Below are 12198 nucleotides of genomic sequence, written 5' to 3'. Positions count from 1 at the left end.
AAAGACCAAAAAAAAAAAAAAAAAAAGAGTGGAACCTTTGGGGCTGGAGAGATGGCTCAGCGGTTAAGAGCACAGACTGCTCTTGCAGAGAACCAGGTTCAATTCCCAGTACCTACATGGTGGCTAACAACTATCTATAACTCCAGCTCCAGGGGATCTGATGCCTTCTTCTGACCTCTGCAGGCATTGCACAACACGGGTGCACTTACATGCACATGACAATACACTCATACACATAAAAATAAATTAATTTTTTAAAAATTTAAAGAGTGGAACCTTTAATAGGACTGTGTCTTTATCAGAAGAGGACAGGACAGCGGATATGGTGAGATGGTGCTTGAGTCTCCTCCCCCACTGCTGGGTGTGTGGAGGAAAAGCTGTGTGATGACAGGTGTGTGATGACAGTAGGAAGAGGCTGCTGTAGGCAGGGCCAGAAGAGAGACGTTTCTAGAAAGCAGACATCATGCACCTTGATTTTTGACCTCTCACCTCATTCTAGTCACTTTTTCTTTTGCTGTGATAAACCTCTCTGACCAAAAGCAATCTGGGGAGGAAAGCGTTGATTTCATCTTATAATTCCTAGGTCACAGTCTACTTCGGAGGGAAGTCAGGCAGGAACTGAAGCAGAGACCACAAAGGAACACTGATTACCTGCCTGCTCCCCGTGACTTGTTCATCAACCTTTCCTATATAGCTCAGGACCACCTGCACTGGGGTGGCACCACCTACAATGAGCTGGGCCCTCCCATATCAATCAGCAATCAAGAAAATGCCCCACAGACATGCCCATAAGACCACTCTGATGGAGAAAGATCCTCAGTTGAGGCTCCCTCTACCCAGGTGTGCCAAATTGATAACCAAGAATAACCATCGCACATCTCTGCGACTGTGAGCAAACCAATGTCTGTGGAGGCCCCCCCAGCCCATGCTCTTTTTTTATGGCAGTCTGAGAAGATGAACACAATTTTCTTCTGAGAAAATACTGAGGCCCCAAATCCAATACAACATGGACTTTGAGTCCACATAGTCTGAATAAGGTCAGGGGGATCAAAGCAGGGGGTTCTGCTTCTTGCCAGCAGAACCTGGGCTTTACAGTGCTCCTGGGAGCCTGCTTCCTAAGACTGATGGAAGACTGACTGAGGCAATGCATGGAAAACAACTGTCAACTGTGATGTGTGGTACCAGAAGGCCATGACTGCTGTCCTTGTGAAGTCATCCTCACTCTGAAGGAGCCAGTAAGTGGCTTCCTTCATGGGTCAGGGATACCTGGGTCATTTCCTGTAGGGTTTTCAGATGTACTCCAGGGGTTCTCAGCACAGACACCTTGACTCCAGGTGTCTATGGGTAAGACACTGGGATTGCAAGGCCTAGTTTGTTTTTAAAATATTTATTTTTAATTTTATGCGTATGAGTGTATTGCCTACATGCATGTAACTATACCCATGCAGTACCCATGGAGGCCAGAAGAGGGTGTCAGATTCCCTGGAACTGGAGTTACAGATAGTTGTTAGCTACCGTGTGGACACTGGGATTTGAACCCAGGTCCTCTGCAAGAACAACCAGTGCTCTTAACTGCTGAGTCATCTCTTCAGCCCCAAGGAGGCCTAGTTTGACTATGTCACAGTTTGTAGGAAGTTACCTACTTGCCTATATTGATAACTTCTAGGCTAATCATGTTCCTTCTAGGTTGTTTCTTGGCTTTTGACTAGGATAAAGCAAAATCTCTGGAAATATTGCCTTCTCACTTAGAAACTGATCTCAATAGATAGAAGTATCCTTTATTTCTAAGGGAATATGAATATAAAATAATTGCTGTCTGATCATGGATCCCACAGGATCAACAGGTGAAAACGAGTGAGATCCCAGTGGGTGAGAGGGGGCAGTCCTCTGCCTGAAATTACTGTAGTTTGGGGCATTTCCCCCATCAACATTGTACAACCGTCTAGCTTTTTATTATCTCTGGCCTACACATATATTTTTCTGTTGCACTGATTAACCTAAAATCAGGATACATGGATAGCCTTGAAAGCCTTGGATGCATTCCTTACCACTGTCCTCCTGTGTTCCTTGTGGGTTCTGGTGGGCATCTTGCTCCCCACACTGTGGGAAAGCAGCAGTGTTCTCCAGGCTTTGGAATGCCTTTAAAATGACATCATTCCTATGCCTCTTACAGAGTCCTCTTGACCAGCCTCTTCATTGCCTAGATTTGGCACATTTAATGTGCCCTGGGAGCTCTGTCCAGGGTGCCTGCATCACTTTGTGTCAGAGATGAGAAAGGACCAGGTCCTAAAATAACTGGTAGAGAACAAACAGGTCTAGCTTCCTGCAAACACAGTCCAGACACATGATTTATATAGTTCCACATTAACCAGGTCTCTGATACTTTGATACCTGGGGTCCTAGTGATCCTAGAGAGGTTGCCCCTCCCAGAGCCTACAACCTGCTCACCCAAAGTACAAGAAAAGCACATCCCTCTCACTGGGATCTCACACGGGAGACCACGATCTACTTGCCCAAATCACCCCAAGGCCAAGCACCAGACAACTAGGGAGAGTCCCTAAGGTTCAGAGCCCACTGCAATGATTCTAACTAGCCAGTCCTGAGTCTGCCTTGAAGAAACCACATACAGGCACTTGCTGGAAGATTCCTCCATCCTCCCACCGCCTGATCGACCCTGGTGTTTCCCATGCAGCCGTGTGTGCTGTAACAGCACCTCGTGATTTTCGGAACCACAGTAAACACTTTTGTTGTGATAGTCACTTACATGTCTGTATGTCTTCCCACACCTGATTAAAACAAACCTCGAGGATCTTGAAAACAAAGTCCCCTGTGTTCTGACATTCAGGTACAACAGACTTGGCCAGGCTGGCATGAAGTCAGCATCCCAGCACATACCGTGGTGGTTGTAGCAAGTCACAAGTTACCAGGTGAAGGAGATGTCGTTTCCTGATGGAGGAGCTAAAGGTGTGAACAGAGGAGTTGTGAGGACAGTTCTTGTGGATTTGGAATTTTGCTCTATAGCCCACATGAGGAGCCACTGAACGGTTTAGGAGGAGGAGGGACATAGAGATGCCGTCAAGGAAGACGCTCTGCTGTGCCACAGAGGGGCCGAACTGGTGAGCATGAGAAAGGACGTTGAGGACGTTTAGGCAGAGGTGATGTTGTGTGTTGACTTGTGTCGCTCAGAAGACAGGTGAGCCTCTAACTCTTGGTACTTGTGAATGTGACATTATTTGGAATCTTTGCAGATGTGATCAAGTTAGCATAAAGCTTTAGGATGGGCTCCATGCACTTTGAAGAAGAGGATGTGTCATGTGAAGGCAGCGCCCCTCTGGGCACCCTGTGACACGGGCAGAGATGTGAGTGATACTGCTGTGAGGCAAGGCACATAGCTGTGTTGGCCACCAGGAGAGCTGGAACGAAGCAAGGGAGGGCCTCCTGGAGTCGCAGAGGGATCCCTGTCCCACCAACACTTCAGTTCCACTTCTGGCCTCCTGGTCTGTTACCACAGCCCTAGGCCCTTCAAGCAGGTGACGGTGGGCAGCAACGGCATCGACAGTGTGGAAGGAGATCATGCCGGAGGGCTCCTCGGCAGAAACTTCTCAGGGCAGGCTGTGGGAGCCAGGAGACTTCGCCACCACAAGCTGGCTCTGGATCTGCTACCTGCTCTGTGGTTCCTTCCCTGTGTGTCTCCAGGACTCAGTCTTTGGAAGCTTTGTCAGCCCTTGGTCCACTGACTGAGCTCTCTCTCTCCTCTCTTTCCCTCTCTCTCTTGTAGTGCTGGGGTTTGAATTTAGGGCCTCATATATGCCAGGCAAGCACCCTATCACTGAGCATACCCCTAGCCTTTTGTTGTTGCTGTTTATAAACAGAATTCCATTAAGTTCCTGGCTTTGAACTCACTCTGTAGACCACTCAGGCTTTGAACTTGTGATCCTACTTCAGTCTCCGAGGAGCTGGGATTCCAGGCCTGCGTCTTCCGGCTGAGCTTCATTCCCTGATTTTTCTCCTCACTGGTTATGTTAGCTACTTTTCTCACTGCTATGACAGACACAACTTAAAGAAGGGGTTATTTGGGTTCATGGCTTAAGAGGGGATATAGTCCATGGTGGGGAAGAGGTGGAGAGAGATGCTTTAGCTGTGGCAGCAGGATTATGAGGTGACTGGTCACACTGTGTACCCAGTCAAGAAGCAGAGAGAGATGATGCTGGTGCTCAGCTCGCTTTCTCCTTTGTATTCAATGTGGGCCCCCAGACCATGGGATGGTACTGCCTACATTCAAGGGAATCTTCCTCCATCAGCCAAACCTCTCTGGAAATACTCTCACAGACACATCCAGAGGTGTGTCTCCTAGGTGAATCTAAATCCCATCAGGTTGATAAGATAACTGTCACACTGGTGTCAAAGTGTCAAATCTTAGAGGCTGTGTGCAATGGAGATGCAGAGGACAGTTGTTTTGTCTGCTCCTGGCTAGGGTATCTCTGGCCACTCCTGAGGGGGCTGACTCCTGCTTTGCTGTAAGGGTTGGGGCTTAAGTTGGTGGCAGGAGACCCCTGGCATCTCTGAGCTCCTCTGATTTGTCAAGATTGAGTTCACCATCCAGATACACCTCATGGGATGGTATCCCACAAACTGGCTCTTATGGAGAGAGGATCTCTCCTGGTCTCCTTCAATGGGCTGCCTACTTAGAGCTGTCAGAGGTGGTTTGTTACTACTAAGGGCTGAGGAATGTGCCATGTGAAGGCAGCCCCCCCCACCCCGTTCTGGGCATGAACCAGCTTGGAGGAGAACTGCAAGGTGGAAGGAGACAGTGTCCTATGGCATGAACTGATCCCTTGGGTCAAACTTGGTCTGGCCCTAGATTATCACTGGGAAGCAAGGAATTATTTTATTTCAGCTCTGTTGAGTTGAGTGAGTCCTAAGTAATATTCTGGCCAGTATATTTACCTTGCTGGAGAATATCTGTGCTGATGAACTGGAGAGAGGAACTGGGAATTCTACCCCCCATAGTCCACAAAGCTCAGGAATAGGGTTAGTCTAGGGGAATTTTCTGGAATCATTGTTCACCATTTGAAGGCCTATTTCCTTTACCTTAGCTTTTCTGTTACTCTACAACTTTACCTCTTTTTAAAGACAGAATTTGAGGACACAGAATCCCTTGTTGGGTGGCAGTGAGCACAGGACAAAATGCTTGGGCTTTTTGCTCCGTGGCCAACTGAGGAGGGACTGCTATAGGACAAGTTGGGGAAACACAATCCACAGTAATTCTTATTCTAGCTAGGGATTTGGGAAATCACAGTCACCTGTGGAAGTCACTGTGTTTGGCAATTATAAAGCTTCTGGAAATGATTCCAAGGAGAGGAATGGTTCAAGAGGCGGGAAGGCCCTGGCAGCTCAGTCTTCTAAGCATGGGGCTTCAGGGCTTATTTGCTTTTTGAAGCACTTGAACAGTTCCTGTATTTTTCAAATACAAGTTCTCTTGAGATCCCCAGAGTCCTTTTAAACCAGGCATGGCTCAGATAGAGCTTTTGCTCTTCAAAGGAAATGAAGCTACCGGTGACTTAAAATAGCCCAACTCAGGGCTGGAGGATGGCTCAGCAGTTAAGAGCACTGGCTGCTCTCGCAGAAAACCTGGGTTCGATTCCCAGCACCCACATAGCAGCTAACAACTGCCCTAATTCCAGTTCCAGGGGATCTGATGCCCTCTTCTGACCTCTACAGGTATTTTACAATAATGGGTGCACTTACATACATGAAAGCAATACTCTCATCAAATAAACATAAGAAATAAAATATTCAGAAAAAAATAGCTCAACTCAGGAAGTGCTAACTAGATTTTCTGACTTCTATTTGCCAATATTCCCATCTCTCTAGAGATACAGGATCAACATCACATCCCAGTACCACTGTGATTAGACAGAAATGGGCATGAACAAGTGGGCCTGTCTGGGGAAAGATTCCGCCAGTACTGGCCCAGGACCAGACTTGGTGCCCACACTTGCTGTGGCTTTTCCTGGGAGGGACTTATGGGTGTGTCCTTTTTTAGTTTCACAATTCTTCCAACTGTGCACATCCATTTGCTTTGAACAGTACTATCAAGTCATTACTTTCTTGAGGATGTGACCTGTCCCTTCTCCCTTCCTCTTTCCCTCCCTCCTTCTTTCTCTCCCTTTTTCTTTAGACTTATTTTTTTTTTAAAAAAAGCAATAGGGTCACAACAAAATCAGGCAGAAATCAGAGTTGCCACACATGCCGACACCTTCACACACGTGCAGCCTTCCCACCTCCAGTGGCATGTTTGCCGTGATTGATGAGCTTACCGTGGCACATCGTTATCACCCACGTCCACAGTTCACATCGGCACTCACTGGTATACGCTGCGTGTTTGGACACACATGCAATGACAGGTGTCCTTTATTATAGTGCTACACAGGATTTCTGGTGCTCCGAGCATTCTCGTCTCCTGCTTGCTCATGCTTCCTTGACCCCAAACCCTGGCAACTATGACTTTTTTCACTGTCTCAATTCTGCCTTTCCTGATGTTACAGTTAGAATCGCAGTGTGGCCTTTCCCATTGGCTTCTTCCATTTAGCGATATCCGGGTAAAGTCCACTGTGCTTTTTTGTAGTGTGATAGCTCACTTCTTTTAGTGCTAAAAAATGTATCACAGTTTGTCTATCCAGTCACCTATGGAAGGACATCTTGGATGTTTCCAGTTTGGGGCAATTAAGGATAAAGTTGCTATAAACATTCCTGTGCAAGTTTTTGTGTGGCTGTAAGTTTTCAATTCATTGGGGGTAAATAGCAGAGTGTGATTGCTGGATATTATGGTAGGAAAATCTTACCTTTTTTCATTATTTTTAACATTTTATTTTTATTTTATATGTATGAATGTAATGCCTGCACATATGTAAGTGCACCCATGTCATGCAATGCCCGAGGAGGTCAGAAGAGGGCATCGGATCCCTGGAACTGGAGTTTGGATGGTTGTTAGCCACCATGTGACTGCTGGTAACTGATCCTGGGTCCTCTGCAAGAGCAGCCAGTGCTCTTCACAACTGAGCCATCTCTCCTGCCCCCCAAATCTTCCTTTTATAAAAAGCTGTGGAACTGTCTTCCACAGTGGCTGCAGTGTTTTGCATTCCCATGAAATGCATTGAGATGAATGGAGTGTCGCTCCATTCCCTTCCCAGCGTTTGGCAGTGATAGTGTTTTGGATTTTAGCCACACTAGTAGGTATGTAATGATGAGGGTTTCTTCATAATTATATTTTGGGTGTTATTTCAAATGCTGATTTCCAGTGCTGCCATTTTGTCATCTTGAATTAAAGAATAACAGAATAATTCAGGCATTCATCAGAGACTGTTAAGTGACTGCCACAGGCCAGGCACTAGGGATGCTCTGATGATGCTCTCTCTGCCATCAGCCAGTTCAGAGTGTGTGGGGAGTATGACTAAGGCAGATAGACAGCACATGGGGGTGGCAGGAGAGGGTGGGGAGGGTGAAGCCTCTCTTGAGGTGTCCACCTTAAGGGAAGGGAGCTGGACAAGGCTGCCACAACTGGGAACACCTCTTGGCACCTCTTTTTAACAATGTATTTCTTTAACTAGGGACTTCTGCCATTTTCCATGGACAATGAGAAGGGTACGAATCTCCTAATTTAATTCCTCCTAATCTTCTATGTTCCTACGTATGTTAAACTTGACAGTGCTAAAAGCAAACTAAAGTATATTCAATATATTTTCCTTTCTTTTTAAAAAATCTAACACACTGTGTGGGTCTATAATGCCCTGAAGAGGATTAGCTGTGTGTTTACAGTGATTTCTCCTGCTGGTTCCTCTGTTTTCCTTACTAAAACCCACTTGCTCTCTGTTTCTTGCTGAAGAAAGTTAGGTTAAATAAAGTGTGTGTGTGTGTGTGTGTGTGTGTGTGTGTGTGTGTGTGTGTGTGGCATATGTGTGCATGTAGGTATGCTTTCCTGTGCAAGTTCATGTGGAAGCTAGAGGTTGATGTTAGGTGCCTTCCTCAATCACTTCTCTACCTTATGTTTACAGACAGGGTCTCCCACTGAACCTGGAACTCCTTATTTCCACTACACTGGCTGCCATCAAACCCCAGGGATCTGCTTGTCTCTCTCCCAGCACTGGGGTTACAGACTCCATACCTGGCCTTTACATGGGTGCTGGGGATCAGAACTCAGGTCTTCATGGGTGTGCAGCAAGCCCTTGATCTGTTGTCTTCTTACTCATCATAAATACTAGTTTTTAAAAAGTCTGCCGAAATGCCCGTGGCGCCATCCACCACAGCTGCAGCACAGCTTAGAAAAAAAAAAGCCTTGGCTTTTGGGGATTTGGAGAGATGGTAGAGTTGGGGAGCTATTCTAAAGTCCCTCAGAATATAGTTCAGGAGTCTCTGTACATGAGCCAAATGTGAATTTCATGGAACCACCCTTGATTCTGACAGCAACTGTAGTGAGATCAGGGCCCCCCCAGAGCCACCCTTAGGTTTGAATGCTTACGAGAAAGACTTTCAGAACCCAAGAAAGCTCTTCACTGCAGTTTTACTATAGTGAAAGGATCCAGATTAAGAGGCAGGGTGTTGGGGGGACATGGTCTGAGAGAACAGCATGAACTTCCTCTTCTTTCCCAGCTGTGCTGTGATGCTGGTAAACACATCTGGAGTACTGCGAAGCAGGGAGCTCACCCACCCTCTAGTCCAGAGTTTTGATTGGCAGTCAGTCATGCAGACATGGTGACCATCTCTTGACTGACCTCTAGTCCCTTCAGAGATTGAGCTGATACTAAATGGCTCAATGAACTTCAGTAAGACACTCATCAGATAGAACTTTCCAGAGTTTAGAGATTACTTTAGAGCCAAAGGCAGAGGCCAGATTTCTATTTGGCTGAGGGTCATCTTTTGCTGTACTTAGAGCTACTCAAGTGTGCCATATAGACCATCCATGAACTCTTTCTGTGTCAAGATGAGATAAATGCAGACACTAATATATACATTCAGAAACTTTGGTAGCTATCTGATGGTATACTATGTCAGGTGATCTAATAATGGAATAGTAAGGTTTTCCTTTTATATGCCTATTTTGGTTTTCCTAGTAGTTCCTTTTAGCTATGTTTACAAAAAGACTCGTGTGCCATGGAGAGGATGTTTTTTTAAAAGTGGACACTGTTCTTTCTCACTGATGGTTGGAGAAGCACTGCCCTTGGCTCTGTGCTGCCTGTCTCTGCAGGCTCTGAAACCTTGGATAGAAGACCAGCTTTCTCCTTGCTGTGGTTTGGATTTTTAAAAAAAATTTATTTATTTTTATTTTATGTGTGTTTATTGCCTGCATGTAGGCAAGTGTACCCATGTTGTGCAATGCCCTCGGAGGACAGAAGGGGCTGTTGGATCCCCTGGAACTGCAGTTATGGACAGTTGTTAGCTGCCATGTGGGTGTGGGGATTTGAACCTGAGTCTTCTGCAAGAACAGCCAGTGTTCTTAACCGCTGAGCTGTCTCTCCAGCCCTGTGGTTTGATCTTAAATGGCCCCCAAAGGACATCAGGTGAGGACTTGGTCACTGGCCTGTGACAGAACTTTGAGGTGGTGGAGCCTAGTGGAAGGAAGCTAGGTCATGGGGGCGTGCCCCTGACGGATACTGGCGCCCTGATTCTTTATCTCTTTGCTTCTTTGGCCTTGAGGTGGGCAGCCTCGCTCTACCATTGCTCCCTGTCGTGATCTTCTGTCTTGCCAAAAGTTCAAAAGGAGGAAGCCAAAAGGCCACAGGCTGAGCCTTTGAAACCAGGAGCCAAAATAAATCTCTCCTTATAAATCTCACACATTTTGCCACAGCAACAAGAGACTAATATGCTGCTTTCTGAGGTTCTCTTTCATAAGATGGGGTAGGAGCGGGCAGTTTGGATCAGTTATTTTTTCAAAATGTCCTTGAGAGCATGGTTAGAAAATGTATTTATGTCATGACCTAGTTCATCACTTACCCTTACTATAGGCAAAGCAATAGATATCTCCTTTTAGAATCCTCTGTTCTCATTCATTCTGTCTAACAGGAAGAATGTGGTCTGGACCCATTAAACTGATGTCCTGACTCACCAAAGGCACTTAAGTGGGAAAACTGGAGGTGGTCTCGGAGTGACCTTGGACAAGATTTCTGTGTGTCTTCTGTCTAGAGTCATGAATGGGTTCCAGGGGTTGGGTGGGGTCTCATTCTCCAAATTACTGATTTGCTCACAACCACTTCTTTCTATGAACATGTTTCACAAGGAATTTTCCCTCTTTATTTCTTAGAGTAAAAAAACCCAAACCTTTAAAACCTCACATGCTCATGTGAGTGCTCCCTGCTTACCATCACTGTGACTGGCTCAGTGTCAAGGAGTGGGCAGGTTTGTGAGTGAACTGGACCTCTTAATTCTTCACCTTGCCTCAGTCTGTGCCTGAGTCTCACTGGCCTTGCAATGTCCCAGCTTGGTGGACCTCCCAGAGCATCGTGACAGGGCATCCCAGCATCCAGCTCACAGGCAATCACTCGTGGTGCCTCCTGGTGGTGCGTGTGTGTGTGTGTGTGTGTGTGTGTGTGTGTGTGTGTGTGTATACACCCTGACTTACATAAATCACTGAGTGTTGACTGTAATTCTGATGGTTACCATGGGTAACAGAAAAGGAAGTAGATTAATTTTTTTAAGGAAAAAAAGAAAAATTCCTTTGGTTCCTCTTTTAGAAAAGTACAACCCCCTACTCAGCTTCTTCCTGACAGGCAGTGGGAGCAGAGGAAAAGGCCTGAAGATTCAGTCAGAAACCATGATGCTGAATGAGTCAGGAGGGATGGAGGGAGCAAGTGCCAGTGCCCAGCCCCTTCCTTCCTGTAAGCTAGGGTCTGAAAACATCAGCCCAGTCAGCTGGAAACTCACACTCCAGTTCCTGAAGACCATTAGGGGACCATTAGGGGCCAAATCACAACAGGGCTGAAGCCTCCACAGCCCTTGTTCCTTTCACCAGGTGACTGATTGATGCCATGTGCATTAAAGGAGGGAGGGTGTATCCTGAGAAGGACAGAGCACAGACAGAGATCCAGACCAACCCAGCTGATGAACCTGGACTGACTACATCCTTCATAAAGGGCTCTTCACATTCACATTTTTAGTTTCTTTCTAGGATGTTCCGGGACTAGGTCTTATTGCAGGAAGTTGACCTTTTACCCAGATCTGGTGATGCCAGCTGCATAAGGCCAGGTGCCCTGGTTCTAGTCAGAAAGGAGCATCAATGGACAGGGTCTTGGTGTGGCTTTAACCTGATCCATGGTTGTTATTTAGGTACATGAAGAATCCTACCTGGCATTTCCACAAGAATGAGTTTAGAATAATCTGGACTCTGAAGCAGAGCTATCTGCTGTCACCATTCCCAGAAATTGTGTTTTATAGATCAGCTGCCAGGCTGACCTAACGAACTAATTAACTTTCCTTCCTCAGACTAGACCAAAATTAGAAAACACAGATGTCACAGTCAGGTATGTTTGCTGACAAGATTTCTCAGAATAGGATAAAGCAACCTCTGCATGCTGACCTCTTCCTTTCCACAGTGGATGGAGGCAAGGAAACCTTCCCTCAAGGCGTCATGAAATAGTGTTCTCAGCATGATTGGCAGTGTCACCTAGACGCACCTGGATGCAAGGCACCCATTTTGATTCAGGATTATTAAGAAGAAAACAAATCCTCAATTCTCCAAGAGTCAGTCACAGTTGTCTAAATTGGATTTAGCTGCTGAGTTATCCAGACTTTCTGTCAGGAAACTGTCTCAGCTGAATTTCCTGTAGGCTCTCAAGAAAAAGAAGGAACTCATTTTCAAGAGATAACACCCCAGAGCATTTAACTATTTTGACATTCCTGGAATTTGAAATATTTAAAGAATTTTTTCCCTCCAGTTTTGTTTCTGGTAGAGATTTGTGCTAGATAGATTTAAGTGTTAACTGGACACACCTGGGGAGAGGGACAGTCAAATGGGGAATTTACTCTATCAGACTGACCTGTGGGGATGTCTGTGAGGCATTTTCTTAATTGTTGAGTGATGTGGGGGGGCCCAGGACACTATGGGTGGTGCCACCTGTGCAGGTGGTCCTGGGTTGTATAATAAAGCAGGCTGAGCACAGACAGGAGGCAGAGGCAGGTGGATCTCTGTGAAAGATTGCGGTTAGC

This window comes from Nannospalax galili, unplaced genomic scaffold (genome assembly GCF_000622305.1).
Source record: "Nannospalax galili isolate Female #2095 unplaced genomic scaffold, S.galili_v1.0 scaffold211, whole genome shotgun sequence".
NCBI classification, from domain to species: domain Eukaryota; kingdom Metazoa; phylum Chordata; class Mammalia; order Rodentia; family Spalacidae; genus Nannospalax; species Nannospalax galili.
Note: the sequence above shows the minus strand (reverse complement) of the source record.